The 11,659-nt window shown below is 39.7% G+C and overlaps 1 long non-coding RNA gene across 1 annotated transcript; it reads left to right on the top strand.

Annotated features, from left to right (window-relative positions):
* The first annotated feature begins 2,208 nt into the window (after positions 1-2,208).
* On the top strand, positions 2,209-11,007 carry LOC120325011. Its single transcript, XR_005566770.1, has 3 exons — positions 2,209-4,054; positions 8,401-8,501; positions 8,947-11,007. It is a non-coding gene; the product is annotated as an uncharacterized LOC120325011 (long non-coding RNA).
* The last annotated feature ends 652 nt before the right edge of the window (positions 11,008-11,659 follow it).

The raw sequence follows: 11,659 nt of genomic DNA, 5'->3' as shown, positions 1-11,659 counted from the left end.
TTTTTCACATATATTTTTTGTTTCTGCAAAATTCATTTCAGAAAAAAGCAAGTCAGAATATCTGAAGGTTTACTTAAGGTATACACTCAGTGGAATATGGTTCTAACTGTAGCTCCTCAATAAGATATAAATGTCTTTTCCCCAAACCCTCATCTTGACAAAAAGATTTGGCAGACAAAATTTGTATGTCTACAATATTAGGCTTCTAGGAGATGAAATACAAAAACATCTCTTTTTCAAAAGCATGAACTCATGCATTCTAAAAGTTTAAACCCATGGATATTTAAAAGCTGTGATCAGTAGATCAGACTGGCATTTTCTTTGAACAAATAAGAAAGACAGGTTTTAATGATATGAATAAAAATAACCTGCTAACAAGTAGAATCTTACAAAATAACCTCATCCTCATTTGTTACAAAGGACTTCAAGCTCTGTTTCAAGTGGAATGGAATTTTCAGAGTAAAATTCCAGGTTGTTGTAGATGTTGGGACTTCTGTTGTTTGTGGGACATTATGTTCCAGTTTGCCAACTTAAAGACCAGTAAGAAAATGTCTGCAAAATAACATGGCTCAGGTCGGTGCACTTTTAATATCATTGTGTTTTATTTAACAAAAATGGAACAATAAGTGGAGCTGCAATCAGAGGGTGCCAAAACAAGATTTTATTTCTCATAAATATTTTATGCTGGGTGTTGAGGGAAGAAGAGGTTATGTGCTTAGTTCAGCTGAAGTGCATGCTCTGAGCAGGGTTTGGATACATGACCTCCAGAGGTCCCTTTCAAAATCAAATTTTCTCTGTTTCGGGGCTTGATGTATCAACAAAATGTGCCTGCACATATGAAATAAGGTGAAATCATGACTCTGATGTCTTTGCAGACAACAATAGGAATACTGTAGGAATAGCAGGGAATGTTTTGTTGCCTCCAGAGTACTTCTGCACTTGCACATTAATGTATGAGAACCCATTAACACACCAGAGCAGTTCATGGGGGTCCAAAGAGGACACAGTCGGGCCACACTCCTTGACCCATTTCCCAGCAGTTGTGGTAGGTTGTGCTGGCTTTCATTCCTTGGTTAATTTAGCCTTTTCAGGCTTTGCCCAGCCCATTAGCTGTTTAACAAAGCATATTATTGACATTCATCTACTTTATTATTCCATGAAAGACACAATCCTGGGCACTTGTGCTCAACCTGCTGATGTGCTTTGACAAACCCTTCCCTTGGGAGTTGATGTCTAATGATCCCTTGCTTACCAAAGGACTTGTCACAGGGTATGTGAGTCTGAATCAAACTTTTAGGATCACTTATCCTGGGCAGGAGTGTGCATCTTGAAGCCTGGCAAACTCTATTTATTTGAGACTCCTATGCACAGGAATATGTTACCAAATAGCAACGTGAAGGACAGTATAACCAGCTGCCCTGTGACATAGCTCTCTAGTTGGTATATGAATATGAAATTATTTCAATGAGCTAAGGTTACTTCTTTTTTTCCAGCACATCAAGAAATAGAAGTATTACATGTGCTTAGAGCTCTAATGTGATTATGTCTCCACAGGATACCAGGATTTAATGTGTTGCACAGAAACTTTAACATATAGCATTAGGCTCTTGCTTACTGTATTTGCAGCCACTGTTGGGGTGAAAACTTGAGCTGACTCTAAAAATGACATAGATTTCATTTGAACTTTACAAAAGAAAAGAGTATTCCTTGATTGTCATGAAAGAGGTGGCACAGTCAATGAGGCACATTGTAGAAGCATAATTAGTCAGATGATGATCTAGCATTTGCAGGTAGGAACTAACAGATTTATCAGTGGCTTAAGCAAGTTAATTTGGCTGCCTTAATCTATGTTTCATGTAATTGCTATGACAAAGAAAGTAACCCAGTTTAATTTTAATGCCCAAGAAGCCAAGAGAAATTTTCATTATTTAAAATTAAAAATAGCTCAAATCAGTGAGATAATATCAAAACAGGGCCTTGTAATATTATTCTAGCCTCATTTCTCCAGAATCCAAAGTAGTAAAAATTTCCAGTAATTCTGTAATTTAGTTATGATCATAAGCACACTTTAAATTGGATTAAAGTTAAGTTCCAGATTAATGTTTCCTATTGCACCCCTCAGGCTGCTTCTTTTGTCCATATTCAGTTTTGATAGCCCTATATGCTGACAGTTCTTGTATATACAAAGGAGAAAGCAATTTGGAGGGCAGTGATCTGGTTCATCCTAATGGATGGTTGTCAAAATTAATTTTCCCTGAGTTCTTGCCCTGTAATTCTCAGTGAACTCAGTGATACTATAGGCCAGTCTCTATTCAGATGAAAACCACAGTGTCTGAAGATGGGCATTTGCAAGCAGAAATGTATAAATATTTTTGAAACATTTAAGTCTCTAGGCCAGCATTTGCTTTCAGAAGTGTCACCTTTCATATGCAGATCCATTTGCTTCTCTCTCCTCGCAGTGTAAAAATAACCAGTCTTAAATAATTGCAGATACTATATTGTAGGACCTCAGTAACCTGTAATCAGCAAACAAAAGAACTTGCAGTTACTGCAATTCCTGTTCTTCGCTCTACAGCACAGTGTGGTTATTGCATCCCTGACCATCCCAAAGGCAGAATTCCGACCCTGTGCACTTGCAGTGGAGCACTGAGCCCAGGCATTCCCGAGGCAGCTGGGACAGGACATGTGGTTCAGTAGCTCAGTTTTCCATGTTCCATAACATCATCAGTGTTTTCCAAGACCTTTTCCCACAGAGCCCTGCTTTGACTGAAGAACTGAAATGGATGGAATCACAGAAACTCCTGGGGATGACTAGTGCTCAGGTGACTTTGAAAACCTGGTCAGTTATTTAATGCAGCAAAGTGAAAAAAACCAAGTGTTTGTCATGGGAATTTTTAAAAACTTGTCGTAAAATTACTTGGCAAATCTCCTTTTTCCTCAGGTTGCCACCATCTTCTACCATTGGTCCTTCCCAAATCTGCTACTAGGTAACTGATGTAAAGGACTAAAAAGGAGAGTGGTATGTTTTGTGTTTGGTAAACACTACAACAGACACAGAGCTTGAAAACCAGTTACTGCAAATGTATCTGGCCAGCCAAATTGTTCTGCTGTCCTTTCTGAAGCCACAGATACACACTGTCCTCCAGAGGTGCTGCCCTATTTTCTCTCCAGCCTTCAGATGGATGGAATTGTGAGGGAGACTGAGAGGACATTTGCTATTGGCACAGAAATAAATGCATCAGGCTACAAATTCTTACAGCCTATTGAAGAAAACCTATTTGTCACCACAGTGGTGGAACAAATGTGGTCCAATTCCTTTTGTATGACAGGCATCTATTCTGTGACATGGAAATGTTAATGCTTCCTGCTGCTTTTAAAATCTGTCCCTCATTTTGACTGTGGGTTTCAGTCTTTTCAACAAAGGCTTTTTTTTTTTTTGTTCAACTCACTCAATCACCCAGATTTCTTTAGTTGTGTTATACCACCTGGAATGGGAAAAATGAAATATTTACAGAAAAGTGCTGTCTGCTAGAGGTGAATTATCAGATCCACTTTTCTTGGCACAGATGTTGGAAAGAACTTCATAAAGATTTTTATAATTTGTAGCTCATTGACAAGTTTAATCACTAGTTGTGTGGAGGCTTTCTGCAAAGCTCACAGTGTGTGGTGGCTGATAGAGGTGTCCCTGTGTGTGCTGGGCTAGATGGCAACGTTGAAGAGGCTGCCTGTGCCTTAAAGCAGACACTGGTAGGGTTAAAAAGGTGCATGTGTTGAATACAAGTATGAAAAGGCCTGTTTCTCATGCTTTCTTCTTCCATGTCAGACATTTTCAAAAGAAACCCTCGTTGCTCCTCAGACAGACAGTGCTCTGTGCTGGGTGGCAGAGCCATCAGGACACCGATCATCTCACACTTAACGACCCAGCCAGACATCAACCTGCTTTACTGCCTTCAGCTGGGGAGCTCTCCAAGGGGCTTGTCCTGCAGAAGTGTTGTCAGCCGGTTAACCGGGCAGATCAAGTGCTGTGTTTCAAGCAGAAGATGAGGTGAAGAAGGTGAGCTGTACTGCTTTGGGGATTGCTTTCAGTATTTTACTTTCTTGCTCTCATTTTCCCTCGAATGGTATCACCCAGCAGAAAGTGGAAAACATGCTGCCAGGAGTGAAGTCAACAGCATGTGATGAGTGCAGCTGCAATTTGAGCCTACCTAATTGGGAGTTTCTCTTTGTTAGCACCCAGTGTAGTTAATGTGCAAAGATGAGGGGGAGTTCTAATTATGCATTTACTGAATATAACATGTCATAAGATCATTGACAGCTAATCAGAAACTTCCAAACTTGTTCAGCATTCAAAGACAGCTTGTAACCAAATATAAACTTCAAATTTATGCCTTTGTAATGAACCTTATTTAAATTCTGTGTTCAGTGACCTTTAATGAAAAACACACCAGAACCTTAGAAGAATCAAAATGTTGACTATTTTCCTCTTGGTCTAATTCCTTTAGAATAAGCACAAGAGCTTCTAGAAAAAGTTCAATAATTTAATTCACTAACCAGACCTACAGCATTTGATTTGCCTTAGTTCAGAGTAGTAAAGTTCTAATTTAGAAATAGGGTAAGGAAATAAAATTACTTCCACATGTTTTGGTTGATGTTAAATATTAGGTATTGAATTTCTCCAGTACCTTTGCTACTTTTACACTGTGCTTAGTGAAATTCAGTGTCCAGGAGCAGAGATGATGGCAGGCTGGCATTTCTGAACACAGCCCTTCCCAACAATTTGATACCAGGTCAAGTAATCAAATTAGCATATTTTGGAGGACTGCTAAGATTTTAATTTCCTCCTCCTTTGATGTCACTTACAAAGTGGCTAACAATTCCAGCACAACAAAATGTTTTTGGATAATGTTTCTCAAGGCTTTTAGAGCCTTAATTTGAGTGAAATTTAGTTCTACTTGGCAAAGGCTGTAATACTATTCAAACTCATCAGGCTTTTTTACTAAAAAGCTTTCTCTGCTAAATGGTTATTTTTATCAAGACTTTTAAGTGCATTAAAATGCATTAGTCACATGTCTTGTTCAGTACTCATCACTGAATATTAGCTACTCGGGGCTGAGGTGATAAAAAGGTGCAATGCACTTGAATATTCAGTAGGTACATAACTTGCTGTCATGGCACCCGTTTTCAGGGACAGTTCAGTCAAGGCAAGTTCTGTCTGGGAAAACACCTTCTTTTTGCTTCTGTATTGAGCCCCTGAATGTGGAGAGCTGGCTGGACAATTCCCCTATTTCTGAGCAGAGGCCTTAATTTAAAATAATGTTACTGAATCTAAGTTGTCACCACTAGTGTCCCAATTCACAAGAGTCTTCTGGAAACTTGGCTTGCCCTGTTCCCTCTGTGATGCTTCAGTGTCTCTTACCATAAGGAATCCTATGCACAGTTGGATGCTCTGTTAAGTTTCTGCAGTGAAAACAATTGGCATAATTTAGTTTTCTGGTAGTATTAAAGTAATGAGCCAAAGCTGAGCATAAATGTGAAGAAAAGGTTGTGTGAGTTCCCCAGCTGAGAAATAAATGGTACTGATGGATGAGCTCTGGATTTGCTGGGGTTTTATTGTGTTAAACTGTGCAGTTTCCAAGGTTTTTTTTCTTTTAGCTTGATGATTCTTATTAACTGAGAGACTTCATAATGAAGCCTTCCTCCCCCCACCTGGCAAACACTGATGTGCATGTTTTTTAAAAAAAAAAGTAGCTATAATTTGTTTAGGTGAAGTGTTTCCTACGGTCTTGTGTCAGGCTACTCCAATATTTTCCTACAGAGAACACAGATGGGCTGACTGGTCAGTGCAGAATAATGAAGAGGGTAAGAAGAGATTTATTTCTCTTAAAATACGTTAAATTAAATATTCATTAAAATTAAAAATTGATTGTATTTTCCAAATAATTCCCTTTAAGTATGTTTTTATAATAAGCAGTGACATTCAGCAGTTAGTCAGTGGTGTGTTGTAAGTACCAACACTACTACTCACACAACACTACTCTCTACTACTGTGAGTGAACTTTTTTAATATTATGCTGAACAATTCTGAGCGCTGCCATCAAACATCAGTTTGATTTCTGCCTCATTAACAGACCCTGACTTAAGATGTCATTCATTCAGGTTCATGGGAGGAATAATTAAATATCCTTTGTGTGGTGGTAGTTGAAATGGTAAGAAACCAGGAGTGAGCCGAGTGGGAAGCTCGGTGAGAATTGCCACTGCACCTGGCAGGTGAAGGTTGGCACTGAATATGTGCTTGGAGCTCTATTTCTGCTCATCTTTGAGGCAGAATGTGCCTGTGGCCAGTGCAGAATGAGAGAAGCCCTCAGTAGTAATGCAAAGGAATTCCCCAGGAGAAATGGGGATCTTTCCATTGTAAAGAGATAATTTTACAGCAAGGAAATCCTAGGGTTGAACAATCCATTTCTCAAGCTAAAGGGCCCAACTAATTCCAATACTGGCTTTAACTTTACTTAAAAATCGTGAGGTAACTTCTGTCCTCTGCAGTGTGGCCGTGGTTAACTGAGATCTGGTTGCAGAGCTGAGTCTGAACATCTGTCAGATCTCTGAGTGTGTCTTAACTACGTTGTCTGGTTTACAGCCAACTCCAGTTTCTGTGCTCAGCCTCTGCCAGGCTATGTCCTAGTTTCTAAACAGTATCTTCACTATGTTTCAGTCCCCAGGGGCAGTAGCTACACCAGATTTAATTAAAACTGGGAATGCTAATCAGCAGGTCTTCCTGTAACTGTGAGATCTCACACTGTCCCGAAGTTAAGTGGCTTTTGCCTTCTAATATTGTGGGAAATATTGAAATAATGCTCCTGGGCCACAGATCCCAGAGCCTGCAGTGCCAACATTCTTTACACCTGAAACTTCGGAATAGCAGGAAGTTCATTTGGGGATAGCGTGTCTTCAAACACCTCAGTGCAGGGGTTGCATAACAATTCTGTAAGGCTTTTACTAATGAATATGTGTGAGGAAGACAAAAAGAACCTTGAGTAACTTAATGCCCTTCTCTGCAGTGAATTAGATGACATTATGTGTTACAGCAGATCCTGTTTCAAGGGCTGGAGACCTCGACTGGGCAGTGCCCAACCCAGGGCAGGGCACCTCTGTGGCCCTCATGGCCTTCTTCCAGGGTGTGTGCTGTACAGGGGGAAGCAGAAGCACCTTCAAAAGCTAGGAAATAGGAAAATGTCCTGAAGCACAGCAACTGATAGTTGAAGTCAACAAGGTGAAGAATTATTTAATTTGCTGCTTGAAAGAAAAAGGAGGGGGGTGAGGAAGAGGGAGTAGAGTGGAAATACTAACCAACAAATGTAAATGCTTAAATTTGCATTGCTCTAATGTTGTCTAAGAGTATGGAAATTTCAAGGGTTTTACTTTACCTCCACAGGAAGTTTTGTGTTTATATTTTAATTTCTGGGAACCCAAGGGCAAAGCAAAGCAATTAAAATGTTGAAGACTTAAAAATAAACTTCAGAAGCTTCAAGTAAAATACCTTTAGCTGATTAGTTGTACAATGCATCTTTAATGAGAAATAAATGAGGATTGCATTGTTTCTTTGGATAAGAAGAGGCATTAGATATCTGCACTGATAATAGAGGGCTTAGAAACAATCTAACTCAATGAACTGCTTTTCTAGAAGAAAAATAGGAAACTTCTACACAGCCTAATGCACAGATAAGAAAAACAGTGAAACAATAAATTTGTAAAAGTCCCTTCAGTATTTACTGGAGGTGAATTTTAACATAGTCCTGTCACTTTTTTGATCTGTTTGGTAAGTATCCATGTTTCTCTGTTTTTGTCAAACTGTTAGTTTGTCTTGAAGTCTGATTTTAATGCAGACTAATTTATATTAAAAGTGCAGGCAGTAAAATTTAGAATTAATTTTGAATGATCACATGTAAACCATTACCTCCTGTATTTACCCACAGCAAACAAAATTCTGTTAAAAACAGGGCTCAGAAAGAGACTTTACAAAATATTCTTCACAGTTATCCATCATGGTAGTGTATCAAAAAAAAAGGGAATATGAAAAGTCCTTTGATTGGGAAGATTGGCAGCATTTGTGATTTTAAATCAATTGAATTTTCAATATGCATTTATTGTCCGGGTTAAATTGCTGCACAGTAAAAAGGAGTGCTGCTCTCTGAACAATAATTGGTGTATTTCAACTCTCAAATTGGGTCACAGTTAACAGACAGCACGCTTTGTTATTGCTCTTTCTCTTTCCTTGCTTTCTTGGAAAAGTGATTGAAGCTGTAATTCTTGCATTGAGGCAGTGTACTGATAAAACCCAATATTTTTCATGAATTATAGATCCTCTTCCTTACTCCTCTTTTTGATGGTATTGTATTGTAGAAAACTTAAAGAACAGTGTAGAAATCTGCAGTCTGAACAAAATATGCTGAAATGCACCGAATGAAGACAGCAATCCCAGTTATTGCTGGAGTTTATCTTTGGTAATGAACACTTCACCTTCTGTATGGGACTATGGGAAAATGAAATAAATTGGAATTATTAATTGTACACCATTTTACAGTCATCGTATTCCTAAACATGCTTTTTAATCAAAATAGAAGGACTAAGAATGGAGGGGGAGACAATACTGCTCTACAAAGCTCGTGTGCTACGTCATGTTGTATCTCAAATTGCTCCAACAATTCCATAGGTTGGGTAGAGCTTTGGAGACAGTCAGAGCTGTTCCCCTGGGAGCCAGAGCAGCAATGCTGTGGATCAGCCTGCCTTCATGCTGGAGTGTGTGCACACTCAGAAGGGTGTGGAGGGATCTGTGGAGCTGTAAGGATCCATGCCCTGGTCTGAACAGTGACCATCAGGGCAGTTGGGAACTTGGCTCTGTGGTTTATTTGAGTGTACAATATTAACCAGTGTTTATGTTGTTAACAGTGAACATTTCTTGATGTTGAGTTGCTGGGAGTATCTGTTTGACAAATGCCACAGGCAGAGAAGCAAATGGTCTGCAGGAGCACCCCATGCACCTAAAGAGTGCCAGGAGAGGATGGTGCCAACTTCAGCCGAGGAGGATGGCCAGCAGCACGTCCTGAGCTGCTTCCCAGTTCAGCTTCATTTCTCACCCACCTCTTCATGTTCTGGTTCTGTGGGGTGACAGCTCAGGCCCTGACCTGTTGAATTCTGCCCTAACCTGTCTGCACTGAGTCTCACCCATCCTCTCTTAGATTTAATGTATGAGGTAAGGCCACAGGTATGTGAGAGTCTCAAGGGGATGCTGACAGAGGACAGAGAGTGAGGAGGTCCACAGACGTGGAGTACACGTATGATGATTGTATCAGCTCCTGACCTGTTCCTGCTGTAGTAAATGGCTGGAATGACACCTGGTGGGAATGGTGACTCCTTTCTGCAGCTTGGAAAAAACGGAAGAAAAAGAGGCAAAGGGAGTGGTGATGGTAGGGAAGATGCCCTATCCCATCTCTGTTGCACTCTCACTGTGAAGAGAGAGTGCAAATTAATTGCCAGACCAGTGGAGGGCTGCACATCAGCTTTTATACAGCTGAAGCAAAGTGGGGGGGCTCCACCTCCTCCTCATTGGCTATGACAGACCAAGACTTAGAATTAATAAAAGGGTAAGACTAAGTTCAGCTCAGGCTTTGTAAAAAAAAACAAATTGGTTTTGTGCTGTGTGTTCTGTCAGCAGCCTCTTGGCTTCCGTGCTTGCAGTGAACTGGAGGAACCACATTCTCCTGTGGTAATATTATCTTTGTCTCACGTGTATCCAAATCCAAGCCACTGCTTTCCTGCCTGGTGTGCTGTTGACACATTATTCAGCAAATCTCTGGGCAGGCAGGTTGGCTTGTGAAGGGCTCTGATCTTGGTTCATTAGAGCACTATGAGATACCTTCCTGTACTGCTGTGCTTTTTTTATATGGAGAAGAGTGAGAAAGATTTGAATATACATAGATAATGCCATTACCAGTTAATTTAAAAGGCCAAATTGTGTTTTTTAACAATGCTATACCTTTCTAAGCAATGTTCAAGAAAGACAGGGATATATTTACAAGACAGATGTTCCAATTTCTGGCTACCCAAAAGTGAAATAATACCACTATAAATTTAAATAGGATGAGGCTTTAATGGGTCTCCTAGAGAAAAAAATAAGGTGTTTATTAGTAGAAATGTACTAAACTACCTGCATTTGACAAAGTGCTAATGGAGGAAATTACTTGTAGAGAAACAAATGAAAATGTCAATTAAAAAAAAGTAATGGCTCTCTGAGTTGTGGGCTGTGGTTATGGTTTTTTTCTTTTTTTTTAGAGCAGTGCTGGGTATGTTTTTGTATCGCTTGAAAAGGTTTTAATTTGTCTGTGTTGCCTTAGTTCTGTGTGTATTCGTGGGGGTTTTCTGCCCCCCCTCTTCCCCCTTCTGTATCTGCTGCTGCTTAGCTGTACTTCATTTGGACTGGAGGCTCATTTAACATTCTGGTCTAATGCTTTTTCTCTATTATATATTTTACTTTTGCAATTTATTTATGGGGCATTTTCCAATGAAATTGTGTCCAAGAGCACAGTGCTTGCATTTATCAGCTTTGACTCACATAATCTTCTGCCTGAGTAACAATTAATAAACCCCCTTTATGTCAGGGACAATGGGATTACAATGGGTGCAAACTACTCATGACGCCTCCCTCCCTAATAAAAGGAACTAATTTTAAGTGCCAAAAGAGATAATCCAAAAAACTTTTCCAAAGAAGCCCTACAAATCTGTCATGGTTTGCCCTGCTTGCTGTGAGCCTGCTGCTGGCTGTTGGAATGAACTTCCCTGTGGTGGCTGTGGGAGCTGCCATGTGGCTGTTTGCCTCCTGAGAGGCCCATGCTGGGCCCTACATATCTGGCCTTGGAAAGCTTTCCTCTATTAGCTCTTTGTAGTAGATGTCTCATATTTGCCTAAGGAATTTGCCCATCAGCTGGATGTTATTTTGGTAGTGGCAGCAAACAGTGCACTCAAGTCTTACTGACTTTTTGGAAAGGTTCAGAAGCAGTGTGTTCTTCAATTTGTTGCTTACAAATCAAGACTTCTCTCAAAGACTTTGTTTTTAGTCATTTGCCTCATGCTCCTACCTCAGAGTGTACTTAATTATGCAGTATTTGGTTACTTTCACAGGTTGCTCTGGTGTTCTAATATGAATTTTCCACATTTAATAACAGTCATCAAGGTTTATTTCATCCTTTTAGAGGCCTAAAAGAAATCCCAATGAGTTGTGGTCACTGGATTTTTCTCTTCTCTGCCCAGCCTTGAGTCCACTCCCTTGCTCTCTGTTTCACCAGCACTTGGAACTTCCAGTGACATCTTGCTTTAAGGTCAGTCAGAAGCTGACACTGACAGAGTTTCAATTACCAACCCTGCTGGACATACGAAAATAATGTCCTCAGCATCAAAAGATGGTTTTAAAAATTATAACTAGGGTCTCCATGGGTGAATTGTTTCATAATTTAACATAATATATGTTATTTTTCTTGGCATAAACAACATGAGGCATGGTGACAACAAGGACCTCTGCCATTTCAAATTAGCTAAGGTATCAGTATTAATTCCACATTAGCTAATTACCCTAAAAAAAGTGATGCAACAGAATTTGTCATTTATG

The sequence above is a fragment of the Pipra filicauda genome, unplaced genomic scaffold (genome assembly GCF_003945595.2).
Source record: "Pipra filicauda isolate LSUMZ 115617 unplaced genomic scaffold, ASM394559v2 scaffold127_size2900866_pilon, whole genome shotgun sequence".
In the NCBI taxonomy this organism is placed as follows: domain Eukaryota; kingdom Metazoa; phylum Chordata; class Aves; order Passeriformes; family Pipridae; genus Pipra; species Pipra filicauda.
The sequence above is the reverse complement of the archived record's forward strand: the minus strand, read 5'-3'. Positions and strand labels throughout refer to the sequence as shown.